We start from the raw sequence: 14,973 nt of genomic DNA on the forward strand, positions 1-14,973 counted from the left end.
GATATGAACCACTCCAATAAGCTACACCCGAAGGGTTAGCTACATCGCAACGATACAACGATATATATATAACAATAAAGCGTACGACACCCAAGGTTAACCCCTTAACCCAATACCCAAAAGTCAATTACCACAATGAAGATTGGCCGAACTACACGAGCCATACTAAATCCGCATCCACACGAGACTACTATCTTCATTACCACAACAACATCGAGGTTGGCTGAACTACACGAGCCTTAGTGAATCCGCATCCACACGAGATCACTACCTCAATAAGATGACTGTAACATCCCGCCTTTTTCCGTTTACTTTTCTGTTTAACTATTTAAGTTCCGTTTTATGTTTATAACACATCCCGTTAATATGCGTTGAATTATTTCGTTTAGGTAATTCCCGCACCCGGTTTAAAGTTGAGGGACCAAACTTGCCAAAGGTTGAAACATTTGACTAGGTCAAAGAGTCAACCCTTATTCTCATCCATTCTTTCATCTCTTTCATTTTTTACTACTTCATCTTTTCTCTCAAAACCCTCAAACCTTCAATCATCATCCAAATTCGTTCAAGAAGGATTCGATCAAAACAAATTGCATATTTGAACTCCTCGTGATCTCCTCTTCGTTTCCATACCGATTTCATCAATTTTGGGTAACTTTCTAAAATCACTAATTCTTGTGTTCTTGAGATTTTTAAGTTATAAGGTTGTTAATTAGTGTCTATGGCTCGAGTCTAGTTTGTTTATGTGATTTGTATGCTCGTTTTTGATATTTTGATGTAACTAGTTCATATTGAAAGATGACATGCTTAATCTTGAAATTGAGTGTTCATATGTTGTTTGATGCTAAGAGCTCATGTTTTAATTGTGTTTCTAGTGTTACTAGCTTCATTATGATGTATAGTTTGATTAATGAAACCTCCTAAACTTGATTATGAAATTTGGTGAATTTAGGTTAAGGTTTCATGAACTTAAAATGGACTTTTAATGATTTGAATGACATGGAATGTTAGTTGTAAGTGTTAGGTTGTGTTGTATGCTTAATTACCTTCGAAACGGCATATTGTTCATGTAATTTGGTTACCGAATCATTAAATGGCATTTATGACTTGTATGCATTGAATGAGGAACATTGATGGCGGTTTTTGGTAGATGTAAGTGGAAATTTTGATTAATGAAAAGTGCTTAGTTATGTTCCTTGTCAAATTACCTTTCCGATGATATAAGATACATATCTTGATTGTTTGCGGGTCATGAAATGTGTTGGTTTGTGTTTTGGTTCGTGCACTTAGGAAATACAGCAAACAGGGCCTGGAAACCGACCGGGACGCCGTCTAGCTTCTCAGGACGCCATCCCACCTTTTGAACCGGGACGCCGTCTAGCTTCTCAGGACGCCGTCCCACCCTTAAAACCTGGACGACGTCCAGCTATATGGGACGCCGTCCCGTTTGCCTAAAACTGGCTGTTTGCTTGACCTTTTGACGAAAAATGTTTGGCATGTTCTAGACCTCCAATTTACATGTAACTTGTTTTAAAATGCTTATATATGAATAACTAGCATAGAAAATTTGTCCGAGACCCGACCCGAACGTGTTGACTTTTTGTTGACTTTGACCGACCAAAGTTTGACTTTTTGTCAAACTTAACCAAATGATTATGCAACCCTCCTAACTTGTTTATATACTTGTACCTTGCATGAAACTTGACAATTTGATTTCACATGCTACATAATCGAGTCGTAACGAGCCATAGGACTAATTGAACATCTTTGACCCTTCGTGACTATCGTTATTGATACAACCTATTTGTTTAGGTCAAGACTAGCATTGTTCTTTGCACACGTTACTTGTCAAAGTACTTTTTGGTTCGTGCATACAAGGTGAGATCATAGTCCCACTTTTACTCTTTTAAACTTACTTTTGGGATGAGAAAACATAAACGATTCTTTTGAACTAAGTGAACACAAGAACGGGAAAACAAACATTCTACATACGAGTTTAGAACGAAAATCCTCAATCCGATTATCATTAGTTACATCAGATGGTGTAAGCGAGAACTTATGTTATATGGCCATATGGGTTGACAACCCTCATCTTTGACGGTTCGCTACCGTCTACGGATGAAATATATTTTCGGGAAACAGTGTTGTTCTAGCACTAATTTATGGGGTATTCAACGGACGGAATGTTAAGCTTTGATAATTGGGTGCTCGTGAATATTAACTTTTAGAATGTACTATGACTTTATCAATATTGCAACTCTTATGGTTCAGCTTGTTTTTACTCATTTACTTATTTAAACCTATGATTTCACCAACGTTTTCGTTGACAGATTCTTTATGTTTTTCTCAGGTCCTTGAACTTAGGCGATACATGCTTCCGCACATACTTTTTGATACTTGCATTGGATGTCGAGTATACTTGCATACGTGGAGCGTCTTTTTGGCTATTTTAAACTATGTCGCACGTGTTTCATATGAACAATAACTTTTGTTATGTACTTGTCTTGGGAATTACTTTTGTAAACATTGAAACATCCTTTATTAAATGTATGCGACATATTTTCGGTCAAACTTTGTTATAAATACTTATAACCATGTAATGGGACCATACGTAGACGACGCCGTCACTTGACGATTTGTCGGGGTCGCTACAAGTGGTATCAGAGCCTTGGTTGTAGGGATTTAGAGTTCATTGGTGTCAACCCCGAGTCATAGGGTACATTGGTGAGTCTAGACTACAACCGGCATATAGACTTGACATAGGAATTACCTGACTACTTGTGCATTTATACTCGAACTCTCTTACTCATATCTACTCTTATTCTATCTTACTCTTGCGTTGTATGATTTAATTGACACGCCACCTTGACTATATGTAGTAATGTCGAATGCACATATGAATTAGGGTAATATAATTTCCGGGATTTTATTACGGTGACTCATATGAACATACCGACATTATGACATAAAGAATTTAAGGCGGGTCAAGGATAATTTTCTTTCTATCTTTATTCCATATCACGGTTAGTATTATTTAGAATACTAACCAACGGTATTCTTTTGTTTTGAAGGAACAATGGCTCCTCGTCGTGTACGCCGCAATGAAACTCCCGAACAAGCTCTCGAACGGATGATAGCTACCGCCGTAGATGCGGCCATGGCCGGTCACTCGTCTAACAACAACAATAACACCAACCACAACAACAATAACCAAGGAGCCGGTAACTCTAGCGAAGGGTACTCCTACAAAGCTTTCATGGGGTGCAAACCTCACACTTATGATGGAACCGGGGGACCGGTTGTGCTTACTCGTTGGTTTGAACAAACCGAGGCCGTCTTTAGCATAAGCGGTTGTCGGTATCAAGACAAGGTCAAATACTCCACCCACACTTTCTCCGGAATTGCTCTAACATGGTAGAACACCTATGTTCAATCGGTGGGTACCGATGAAGCTCATGCCCTCTCTTGGGCCGATCTAAAGGAAAAGATGATTGTTGAATATTTTCCGCGCGAAGAAACCCGAAAGCTTGAGGAAGAACTAAGAGCTTTGAAAGCGGTCGGAAACGATCTTAAAGCTTATAATCAACGTTTCGCCGAACTATCCTTGATGTGTCCTAATCTTGTTAACCCCGAATCTCAAAGGATTGAGCTCTACATGCTCGGTCTTCCAAAAAGCATCAAACAAGGGGTGATGTCATCCAAACCCACTACTCATCAAGCCGCTATGAACATGGCTCGCCAACTAATTGAAACGGTTGACGAAGTCGTAGTGCCGGCTCCTAAGGCCGAGGACAAGTCGGGTGGCAACAAAAGGAAATGGGAAGCCACTCCATCAACCAACTACAACAACACCTTCACCAAAAAGCCCTTCAACAACGACGGCAAGAAGGGTTATGTCGGAAACTTACCTTTTTGCAACAAATGCCACAAGCATCATCACGGCGAATGTAACAAACTAGTTTGTCACCGTTGCCAAGGTGTTGGTCATAGGGCCAACAATTGCACAAGCGCCGCCCCCGTTGCTCGAAAGGGGCCCAATCCTCCAAAAACGGTCACTTGTTACGAATGTGGCCAAACGGGCCATTATAAGAACGGATGCCCGAAAAAGAAAGCCAACCCCAACAACCGAGGTCGAGCCTTTAACATCAACACCGAGGAAGCCCGAGATGACAACGAACTAGTCACGGGTACGTTTCTTCTCAACAACACTTATGTTACTTGCTTATTCGATTCGGGTGCCGATAAATGTTTTGTGTCTAAGACTTTGACTCCTACTCTTTGCACTCCACCACACCCTTTAGATACTACTTATTCCATCGAAGTGGCCGATGGAAAACTCTTAAGTGCCGACACATATTACCGGGGGTGTACTTTGAACATTTTGGGTAAGGACTTTGAAATTGACTTGATACCCATGGAATTAGGGAGTTTTGATGTAATAATCGGTATGAATTGGATGGTCAAAAATAAATCTCACATTCTTTGCGATCTTCACGCAATCCGAATTCCTATCGAAAATGGTGAACCATTGATTGTCTATGGCGACAAAAATTGCACCGGACTCAATCTCGTTTCGTGCCTTAAAGTTCGAAAGCTACTTCGCAAGGGTTGTTTCGCGATTCTTGCTCACGTTAAGAAAGTCGAGGCCGACGAAAAGCGCATCAAAGAAGTGCCAATTGTTAGTGACTTTTCCGATGTATTTCCCGACGAATTACCGGGTCTTCCACCTCATCGACCGGTTGAATTTCAAATCGATCTTATTCCAGGAGCCGCACCCGTAGAGCGTGCACCGTATAGACTCGCTCCATCCGAATTACAAGAATTACAAAGTCAAATCCAAGAGTTACTTGACCGTGGTTTCATTCAACCTAGCCACTCACCATGGGGCGCTCCGATTTTGTTCGTTAAGAAGAAAGACGGATCCCTACGAATGTGCATTGATTATCGTGAACTAAACAAATTGACGGTTAAAAACCGATATCCTCTTCCTCGCATCGATGACCTCTTTGATCAACTACAAGGGTCTTGTGTATATTCAAAAATCGATCTCCGTTCGGGTTATCATCAACTAAGGGTTAAGGGGGAAGATGTCTCCAAAACCGCTTTCCGGACTCGTTACTGTAGTTATGAATTCCTTGTCATGCCTTTCGGTCTCACTAATGCACCGGCGGTGTTCATGGATCTCATGAACCGCGTGTGCAAACCTTACCTCGACAAATTCGTTATCGTGTTCATCGATGATATTTTGATCTATTCTAAAAACGAAGAGGAACACAAAGAACATCTCCGAATCGTGCTCGAGCTCTTGAGAAAAGAGCAACTATATGCCAAGTTCTCCAAGTGTGAATTTTGGTTAAAGGAAGTTCAATTTCTTGGTCATGTTGTAAGTGATCAAGGCATCAAAGTCGATCCCGCAAAAATCGAAGCCATTAGTAAATGGGAGACTCCTACTACTCCTACTCAAATTCGTCAATTCTTGGGTCTCGCCGGATACTATCGTAAATTCATCAAGGATTTCTCCCTAATCGCTCGTCCTTTAACCGCGTTAACTCACAAGGAACGAAAATTCGTTTGGACATCCGAACAAGAAACCGCTTTTCAAATCTTGAAAACTAAGCTAACCACCGCTCCTATCTTGTCACTTCCCGAAGGCAATGATGATTTTGTTGTATATTGTGACGCCTCGAAAAACGGTTATGGATGCGTATTAATGCAACGAAAGAAAGTCATTGCTTATGCCTCTCGACAACTCAAAGTCCACGAACGAAACTACACGACACATGATCTTGAACTCGGTGCCGTCATCTTTGCACTTAAGTTATGGAGACATCATCTTCTTGGTACCAAGAGTACTATCTTTACCGATCACAAAAGTCTCCAACATATCTTCGATCAAAAGCAACTAAACATGAGACAACGACGGTGGATTGAAACCTTGAACGATTACAATTGTGAACTTCGTTACCACCCCGGAAAGGCAAATGTAGTGGCCGATGCCTTAAGTCGAAAGGAAAGAACGGTACCTCTTCGCGTCCGAGCATTAAACATCACCATCCACTCCAACCTTAATAGCCAAATTCGTGTAGCTCAAGAGGAGGCTCTTAAGGACAACCACATCAGACGTGAACTTTTAAACATCCTCGTCTCTCGATTCGAAGTTAAGGATAACGGACTTCGATATTACGCCGGAAGGATTTGGGTGCCTAGATATGGCGATTTACGAAACCTCATCTTAGACGAAGCCCAAAAATCACGATACTCGATTCATCCCGGCGCCAATAAGATGTACCATGACCTTAAAGAACAGTATTGGTGGCCGAACATCAAAAAGGAGGTTGCTAGATACGTCGCCAATTGTTTGACTTGCGCTAAAGTCAAAGCCGAACACCAAAGACCGTCCGGCTTACTTCAACAACCCGAGATCCCGCAATGGAAGTGGGAAAGGATCACGATGGATTTTATCACCAAACTACCAAAAACATCGGGCGGTTATGAAACTATTTGGGTCATTGTCGATCGCCTCACCAAATCCGCGCACTTTCTCGCCATGAAAGAGACTGACAAAATGGAGAAACTTGCACGACTATACATTAAGGAGATTGTAGCCCGACACGGTGTACCTTTATCGATTATCTCCGACCGAGATGGTCGTTTCGTTTCTAGATTTTGGCGTACGTTACAAGAAGCGTTGGGAACACGTTTGGACATGAGCACCACATATCATCCCCAAACCGATGGGCAAAGTGAACGTACAATACAAACCTTAGAGGATATGTTACGAGCCTGCGTTGTTGATTTTGGAAAAGCTTGGGACAATCACTTACCTCTCGCCGAATTCTCTTACAACAATAGTTATCACGCGAGTATTAAGGCCGCACCTTTTGAAGCGTTATATGGTCGAAAATGTCGCTCTCCTCTTTGTTGGGCCGAAGTGGGTGACGTGCAAATTTCCGGGCCCGAACTCATTCACGAAACGACCGAAAAGATTCTTCAAATCCGAGATAGGCTTCGGACGGCTCGGAGTCGTCAAAAATGCTATACCGACAAAAGACGCAAGGACCTCGAATTTCAAGTCGGTGACCGCGTCATGTTAAAAGTCGCACCTTGGAAAGGTGTCATCCGTTTTGGGAAACGTGGGAAACTAAATCCGCGGTACGTTGGTCCTTTCGAAATCTTAGAGCGTATTGGAACCGTTGCTTATCGTTTAAACCTTCCGCCTCAACTAAGCTCCATCCATCCTACTTTTCATGTATCTAACTTAAAGAAGTGTCTCGCCGAGCCCGATATCGTCGTCCCTCTCGAGGAACTTACTATTAATGACAAACTCCATTTTGTGGAGGAACCGGTTGAAATTGTGGACTACGTCGAGAAGGAATTAAAACAAAGCCGGATCCCGATTGTTAAGGTCCGTTGGAACGCCAAAAGGGGACCCGAGTTTACTTGGGAAAGAGAAGATCAAATGCGAAAGAAACACCCTCATCTATTCCCGGTCCCGGAAACGTCAGATTCCGAGGAAGAAACAACGACTACTACGCCTACCTAAATTTCGGGACGAAATTTCTTTTAAGGTGTAGGTAATGTAACATCCCGCCTTTTTCCGTTTACTTTTCCGTTTAACTATTTAAGTTCCGTTATATGTTTATAACACATCCCGTTAATATGCGTTGAATTATTTCGTTTAGGTAATTCCCGCACCCGGTTTAAAGTTGAGGGACCAAACTTGCCAAAGGTTGAAACATTTGACTAGGTCAAAGAGTCAACCCTTATTCTCATCCATTCTTTCATCTCTTTCATTTTTTACTACTTCATCTTTTCTCTCAAAACCCTCAAACCTTCAATCATCATCCAAATTCGTTCAAGAAGGATTCGATCAAAACAAATTGCATATTTGAACTCCTCGTGATCTCCTCTTCGTTTCCATACCGATTTCATCAATTTTGGGTAACTTTCTAAAATCACTAATTCTTGTGTTCTTGAGATTTTTAAGTTATAAGGTTGTTAATTAGTGTCTATGGCTCGAGTCTAGTTTGTTTATGTGATTTGTATGCTCGTTTTTGATATTTTGATGTAACTAGTTCATATTGAAAGATGACATGCTTAATCTTGAAATTTGAGTGTTCATATGTTGTTTGATGCTAAGAGCTCATGTTTTAATTGTGTTTCTAGTGTTACTAGCTTCATTATGATGTATTGTTTGATTAATGAAACCTCCTAAACTTGATTATGAAATTTGGTGAATTTAGGTTAAGGTTTCATGAACTTAAAATGGACTTTTAATGATTTGAATGACATGGAATGTTAGTTGTAAGTGTTAGGTTGTGTTGTATGCTTAATTACCTTCGAAACGGCATATTGTTCATGTAATTTGGTTACCGAATCATTAAATGGCATTTATGACTTGTATGCATTGAATGAGGAACATTGATGGCGGTTTTTGGTAGATGTAAGTGGAAATTTTGATTAATAAAAAGTGCTTAGTTATGTTCCTTGTCAAATTACCTTTCCGATGATATAAGATACATATCTTGATTGTTTGCGGGTCATGAAATGTGTTGGTTTGTGTTTTGGTTCGTGCACTTAGGAAATACAGCAAACAGGGCCTGGAAACCGACCGGGACGCCGTCTAGCTTCTCAGGACGCCGTCCCACCTTTTGATCTGGGACGCCGTCTAGCTTCTCAGGACGCCGTCCCACCCTTAAAACCTGGACGCCGTCCAGCTATATGGGACGCCGTCCCGTTTGCCTAAAACTGGCTGTTTGCTTTACCTTTTGACGAAAAATGTTTGGCATGTTCTAGACCTCCAATTTACATGTAACTTGTTTTAAAATGCTTATATATGAATAACTAGCATAGAAAATTTGTCCGAGACCCGACCCGAACGTGTTGACTTTTTGTTGACTTTGACCGATCAAAGTTTGACTTTTTGTCAAACTTAACCAAATGATTATGCAACCCTCCTAACTTGTTTATATACTTGTACCTTGCATGAAACTTGACAATTTGATTTCACATGCTACATAATCGAGTCGTAACGAGCCATAGGACTAATTGAACATCTTTGACCCTTCGTGACTATCGTTATTGATACAACCTATTTGTTTAGGTCAAGACTAGCATTGTTCTTTGCACACGTTACTTGTCGAAGTACTTTTTGGTTTGTGCATACAAGGTGAGATCATAGTCCCACTTTTACTCTTTTAAACTTACTTTTGGGATGAGAAAACATAAACGATTCTTTTGAACTAAGTGAACACAAGAATGGGAAAACAAACATTCTACATACGAGTTTAGAACGAAAATCCTCAATCCGATTATCATTAGTTACATCAGATGGTGTAAGCGAGAACTTATGTTATATGGCCATATGGGTTGACAACCCTCATCTTTGACGGTTCGCTACCGTCTACGGATGAAATATATTTTCGGGAAACAGTGTTGTTCTAGCACTAATTTATGGGGTATTCAACGGACGGAATGTTAAGCTTTGATAATTGGGTGCTCGTGAATATTAACTTTTAGAATGTACTATGACTTTATCAATATTGCAACTCTTGTGGTTCAGCTTGTTTTTACTCATTTACTTATTTAAACCTATGATTTCACCAACGTTTTCGTTGACAGATTCTCTATGTTTTTCTCAGGTCCTTGAACTTAGGTGATACATGCTTCCGCACATACTTTTTGATACTTGCATTGGATGTCGAGTATACTTGCATACGTGGAGCGTCTTTTTGGCTATTTTAAACTATGTCGCACGTGTTTCATATGAACAATAACTTTTGTTATGTACTTGTCTTGGGAATTACTTTTGTAAACATTGAAACATCCTTTATGAAATGTATGCGACATATTTTCGGTCAAACTTTGTTATAAATACTTATAACCATGTAATGGGACCATACGTAGACGACGCCGTCACTTGACGATTTGTCGGGGTCGCTACAATGACTTAGCTACACGCTTCATCGTGAATCCGAACTACACGAGACTCACTTTCTATAAGATGACCGAACTACACGTGTCATCGTGAATCCGCATCCACATGTGACCCACTTCTCCCAAACACAACTCAATATCAACCCATCACCATTGGGGTTATATAATCCACATCACAAGCACATGATGATAACGTACACACATAGTGTGCGCCTCGCTAAAGGTGGTCAACCAAAACGCACAACCGTGCCAATTGGACCTATACACAAGTCCACCAAATCCACCTATATGTGAAGTGAGCTCTATAACCGAGAACCACTTCACCCGACCCGCACCCATCCTACACATATATATGCACATAGGATATTAACACTCACCCTGTCGTCTTGATGAATGCAACCGAATAATCCGCAACTCGCCAATGGAAAGTACCTATTCCATTATCACAATACAAACAACAAACTTAGAGTGGATTTACAAACCAACTCAAATCGACACTTAGTGAAAATTCGACCAATTGTACTTCCAAGCACAAAACGCGCTCAAACTAACCAATAATTACTAACACAAGTGAAAATGGTCCTAATACGCCAATTAAACCCAAACACAAGTGTTAAACACTTATCATTCTCAAAATCACCCATAAACCCTAATTATGACTCAATTCAAAATTAGTCTTTCAAATACACTAAAATGGGTTCCAACACTTCCATAATCACCAAACCTAGTGATTAAACCCAATTCCAAGTCTTAAATCATGGCCAAGTTGGTTTCCAACCCAAAACCCACCAACAACAACAATAAACCCGATTACTAGCATCAAAGAACTCACTTCAAGAGTTTAAATGGTTTTCTCAACAATTTAAGTTCAAACCCTAACTTTGAACATCAATTCAAATAATGAAATTCGGAGTTTGAACTTACCAATACTACCACAATGTAGCCGTGAACGAAATGAACAACTTTAAAACCCAAGCTTTGGTGAGAATGTGACGCCCCGTACTAAATCAACATGTACGGACCATCAACAACAGGATCATTACAAGGTCAAACACTATATACGTTTTCAAAACAAGCTAGCATTCATGATAAAAGGTGCGTCATAACCAATGTCTAATGTTTTACAACCAAAAGTATGCTTCTATGAACGGAAGCAAGTAATAATAGTACATAACCCTTAGCTCATTACAAATCATTGTTCAAAAGTAGTAAAGTTTGAATACAAGATAAAATGTTTCATGCGGTAACATCTCTAATAAGGCAGCGGGTGGCTAATCAGCAAGACTAGTACAACAGCGGAAGCAAGCAACCTTAAGCACCTGAGAAAAACATGCTTAAAAATGTCAACACGAATGTTGGTGAGCTATAGTTTAAGTATAACAGTAATGTAAGGTAGGCCACGAGATTTCAGTGCTTCAACAGCGTTTCAAAATAGTATGAAAAGTATATGTTCAACCGTGGGCACTTGGTAACTAACTTAACATTTATCACTCCCTAAAAGTACACTTGGCGAGTGCGTATGTTTACGAAGTATTAAATACCTGTTAAATGCTAGTGCTACTAGCCCGAGTGGGGATGTCAAACCCTATGGATCCATATCTAAGATTCACGTTCACCGGTTCAAAGACCAATAACTAAACATTACCGAGCTAAGGGGAAAGTTTATGCCGTTGTATAACCCACACATATATAAAGTTTAAGTACTCGTGCCTAGTATGTAACATGTAAAATGCGCATGTATTCTCAGTTCCCAAAATAGTTAAAGTAAAAAGGGATGCTATAACTCACAGTGGTTAAGTAGTAGTAAAGTTGACACGGGAAAGGTAAGCAAGTATGTTGGTCCAGAAACTCCTCAACCTAAGTCAAAAGTACTAAGTAAGTAATTTGTTCCCAAAGGTTTAAATGTATGTAAATTAGGTCTTAAGTATCATCATCATTCATCATTAAGTCAAAAGGGTAAAGTAAGTTTTCGTTCAAGAATAGGGTTTGAAATAAAGGCTGACTTCATTCAGTCGCCACGACCCCTATACAAACTGAAATGAGGTGAGACCAGTAGCCATGGCTCTGTATATGAGTCCCCTAGGAACTGAAGAAATTTCCAGAACCAAACTCGTCTTCGTTTGACCGTGGTGACGGTTTAAGTACGAGTAGGTCAGAAATTTTAGCACAACGTTAATAGGGTGTAGTGACTTTCGGGAGGCCATAGATCCTAAACCGTAACTCGGATTAAGACGAGGTCTAAACGTAAAATCATCTACTCGAACCGAACTAACTGAAAATCAACTTTCCAGTAGCCCAGGTAGTCTGGTCAGTTCCAGAAACAGTAAGAAAGGTGGTCCAGTGAGTTCTTGGTGCTTGATGCTCATCACGGTTCTCATCCTTGATGTGTATAGCTTCAAGTGTACAACTCATTGATGGGTTTGCAACATCTTAACCAAGTTTTGACCATCATAACACAAGTGCAAGTCTAAGACATGTAGCACAACTCACTTAAGAGTTGTATGAAGTTTGATGAACCAAAGTTGCATCAAGATCTTAGATCCAACACATACATGAGTTATAAAAGTAATATTAAGCTACAATCTTGAAAGCAAACTAAATAATCAAGATCTTAAGTTGTAGGACTTAGATCTTAGCTAGATTTTAAAGATTCTAGACTATAAAGTCTAGATCTAGTGGTCTTAAGTTAGATCCTAAGTTACAAAACTTGGATCTACACTTTAATGAAACCATAAGTTATGAAACTTAGATTTTCAACTTGTAACATGTATATAAGCTTATAAGCTTTTATTTACAACAAAATAAGTAGACCATAAGCTATAGAAACCTAGATCTTTCATAAGTATATGAAGTTATAACTAGAAAGTTATACTTCCATTTTCTTGAACTTACAAAGTTAACTTTGGTTCTAGAAAAATGAGATCAAGATTAACTAGTAATACTTGACCATGCTTACAACAATCACAACTTTAAAGTACATGAAATGAAGAAATAAATTAAAGTTACAAGTATTATGTTCATATTTGCTTCATACTTGAGAAGATTCAAACCAAAGTTTAGATCTTAAGAATTCAAGTCTACAAAACATGAACATAAAGAAGATCATCAAGTTTATGAACTTTAGATCTTGAAAACATTTAAGAGTAGAACCTCAAACTAACAAGTTTAGATTCTTGTTCTTGGTTCTTCATCAAACAAGAGATGGAAGTAACCAATATCCATGAAGATACAAGTTAAAGAACTTGATCTTTAACAACAAACAAGTAACAAACAAGTAATTAAACAAGAAGCAATGATGATGGTAGTAATATGCTACAGTTTTGTGGAAGAAAAAGGAGAGAAATAATGTTGTTAATTACTAGTTTTTTAGAGAAGAAATGAGAGAAAATGAAGTGTTGTTTGTAAGTGTGTGTAAAAGAAATGAAATGCAAGTGAATAAGTAACAAAGTGAAGTGAAAATGAACTCCCTTGTGGCTCTAGGTGCCGACGGTTTACAAACAAAAAAAGGGAAGTCAAAACTTGCTTTCATGTGTTGGAAAGGTGGTGAAAGCTTGAATGGGTAATAAGGTTAATTGTATGGATAAATGGTCATGCATGCTTGTAGTACTTTGTCTCTTCATTAAGCTAATTAATCCAAGCTTATGTTTAATGGAATACTAGCATAATCCATGGGCTTACAAATCCATTAAAAGTGTAGGGTGGGCTTACTAGTCCATGAATTAAAAGTCCAAGCCCAAGTAATTAATAAATAAATAAAAAGCCCAAGTAATTAATTACTAAGCTTAGTTAATAAAAATGATTAATAATAAACAATCATGAATGTAAATAATATTCAAAAATATTATTCGTGAAAAGTACGCGTGTCACAAAGACTAGTCGGGCCATGGAAATTCAAAAACGATAACAAGTAAATGTATATAAATACATTTATTAAAGCGCAAGTATAAATAATAAATATTAATAATAAACGTTGGAAAATCCAGGGTCGTTACATTACCCACCTGTTAAAGAAAATTTCGTCCCGAAATTTTAAGCTGAGGTAGATGGAGGAGTCGGGAAAAGGTGAGGATACTTCTGCATCATTTGATCCTCTCGCTCCCAGGTAAACTCAGGTCCTCGTTTGGCATTCCATCATACTCGGACGATCGGAATCTTGTTGCATTTCAAAGTTTTGACCTCACGGTCCATAATTTCAACAGGCTCTTCCACGAAGTGAAGTTTGTCATCAATTGTAAGTTCTTCCAGTGGTATGACTAGTTCTGGTGCAACAAGATACTTCTTCAAATTTGATACGTGGAAGGTTGGATGAACTGAGCTCAATTGAGTTGGGAGATCCAAACGGTAAGCAACGGGTCCAACACATTCCAAGATTTCAAAAGGACCAATGTATCGTGGGTTTAACTTTCCATGTTTCCCAAAACGAATCACACCTTTCCAAGGTGCAACCTTCAACATTACACGGTCACCGACGTTGAATTCAAAGTCTTTACGTTTGAGGTCGGAATAACTCTTTTGACGGTCACGGGCCGTCTTAAGTCTCGCTTGAATCTGAGCAATCTTCTCCGTTGTTTCATGGACTACCTCGGCTACTTCGGCCTAACAAATAGGAGATCGGCACTTGTTGCCATACAACGCTTCAAAAAGTGCGGCATTAATGCTCTAGTGATAACTGTTGTTGTAAGAAAATTCAACGAGTGGCAAATGCCTTTCCCAGGCCTTTCAGAAAACGATAACACATGCACGCAACATGTCCTCCAAACTCTGAATCATGCGTTCACTTTGCCCGTTAATCTGTGGGTGATATGTAGTACTCATGTCGAGACGGGTTCCCATGGCTTCTTGTAAAGAACGCTAAAATCTGGAAGCAAAACGGGGATCGCGTTCTGAGATGATCGATAAAGGTATACCACGATGAGATACAACCTCCTTGATGTATAGTTGAGCAAGTCTCTCCATCGTATCTGTCTCCTTCATGGCTAAGAAGTGTGCAGATTTAGTGAGACGGCCAACGATAACCCATATGGTATCATATCCGCCCAC

This window comes from Rutidosis leptorrhynchoides, chromosome 2 (genome assembly GCF_046630445.1).
Source record: "Rutidosis leptorrhynchoides isolate AG116_Rl617_1_P2 chromosome 2, CSIRO_AGI_Rlap_v1, whole genome shotgun sequence".
Taxonomy (NCBI): Eukaryota; Viridiplantae; Streptophyta; class Magnoliopsida; order Asterales; family Asteraceae; genus Rutidosis; species Rutidosis leptorrhynchoides.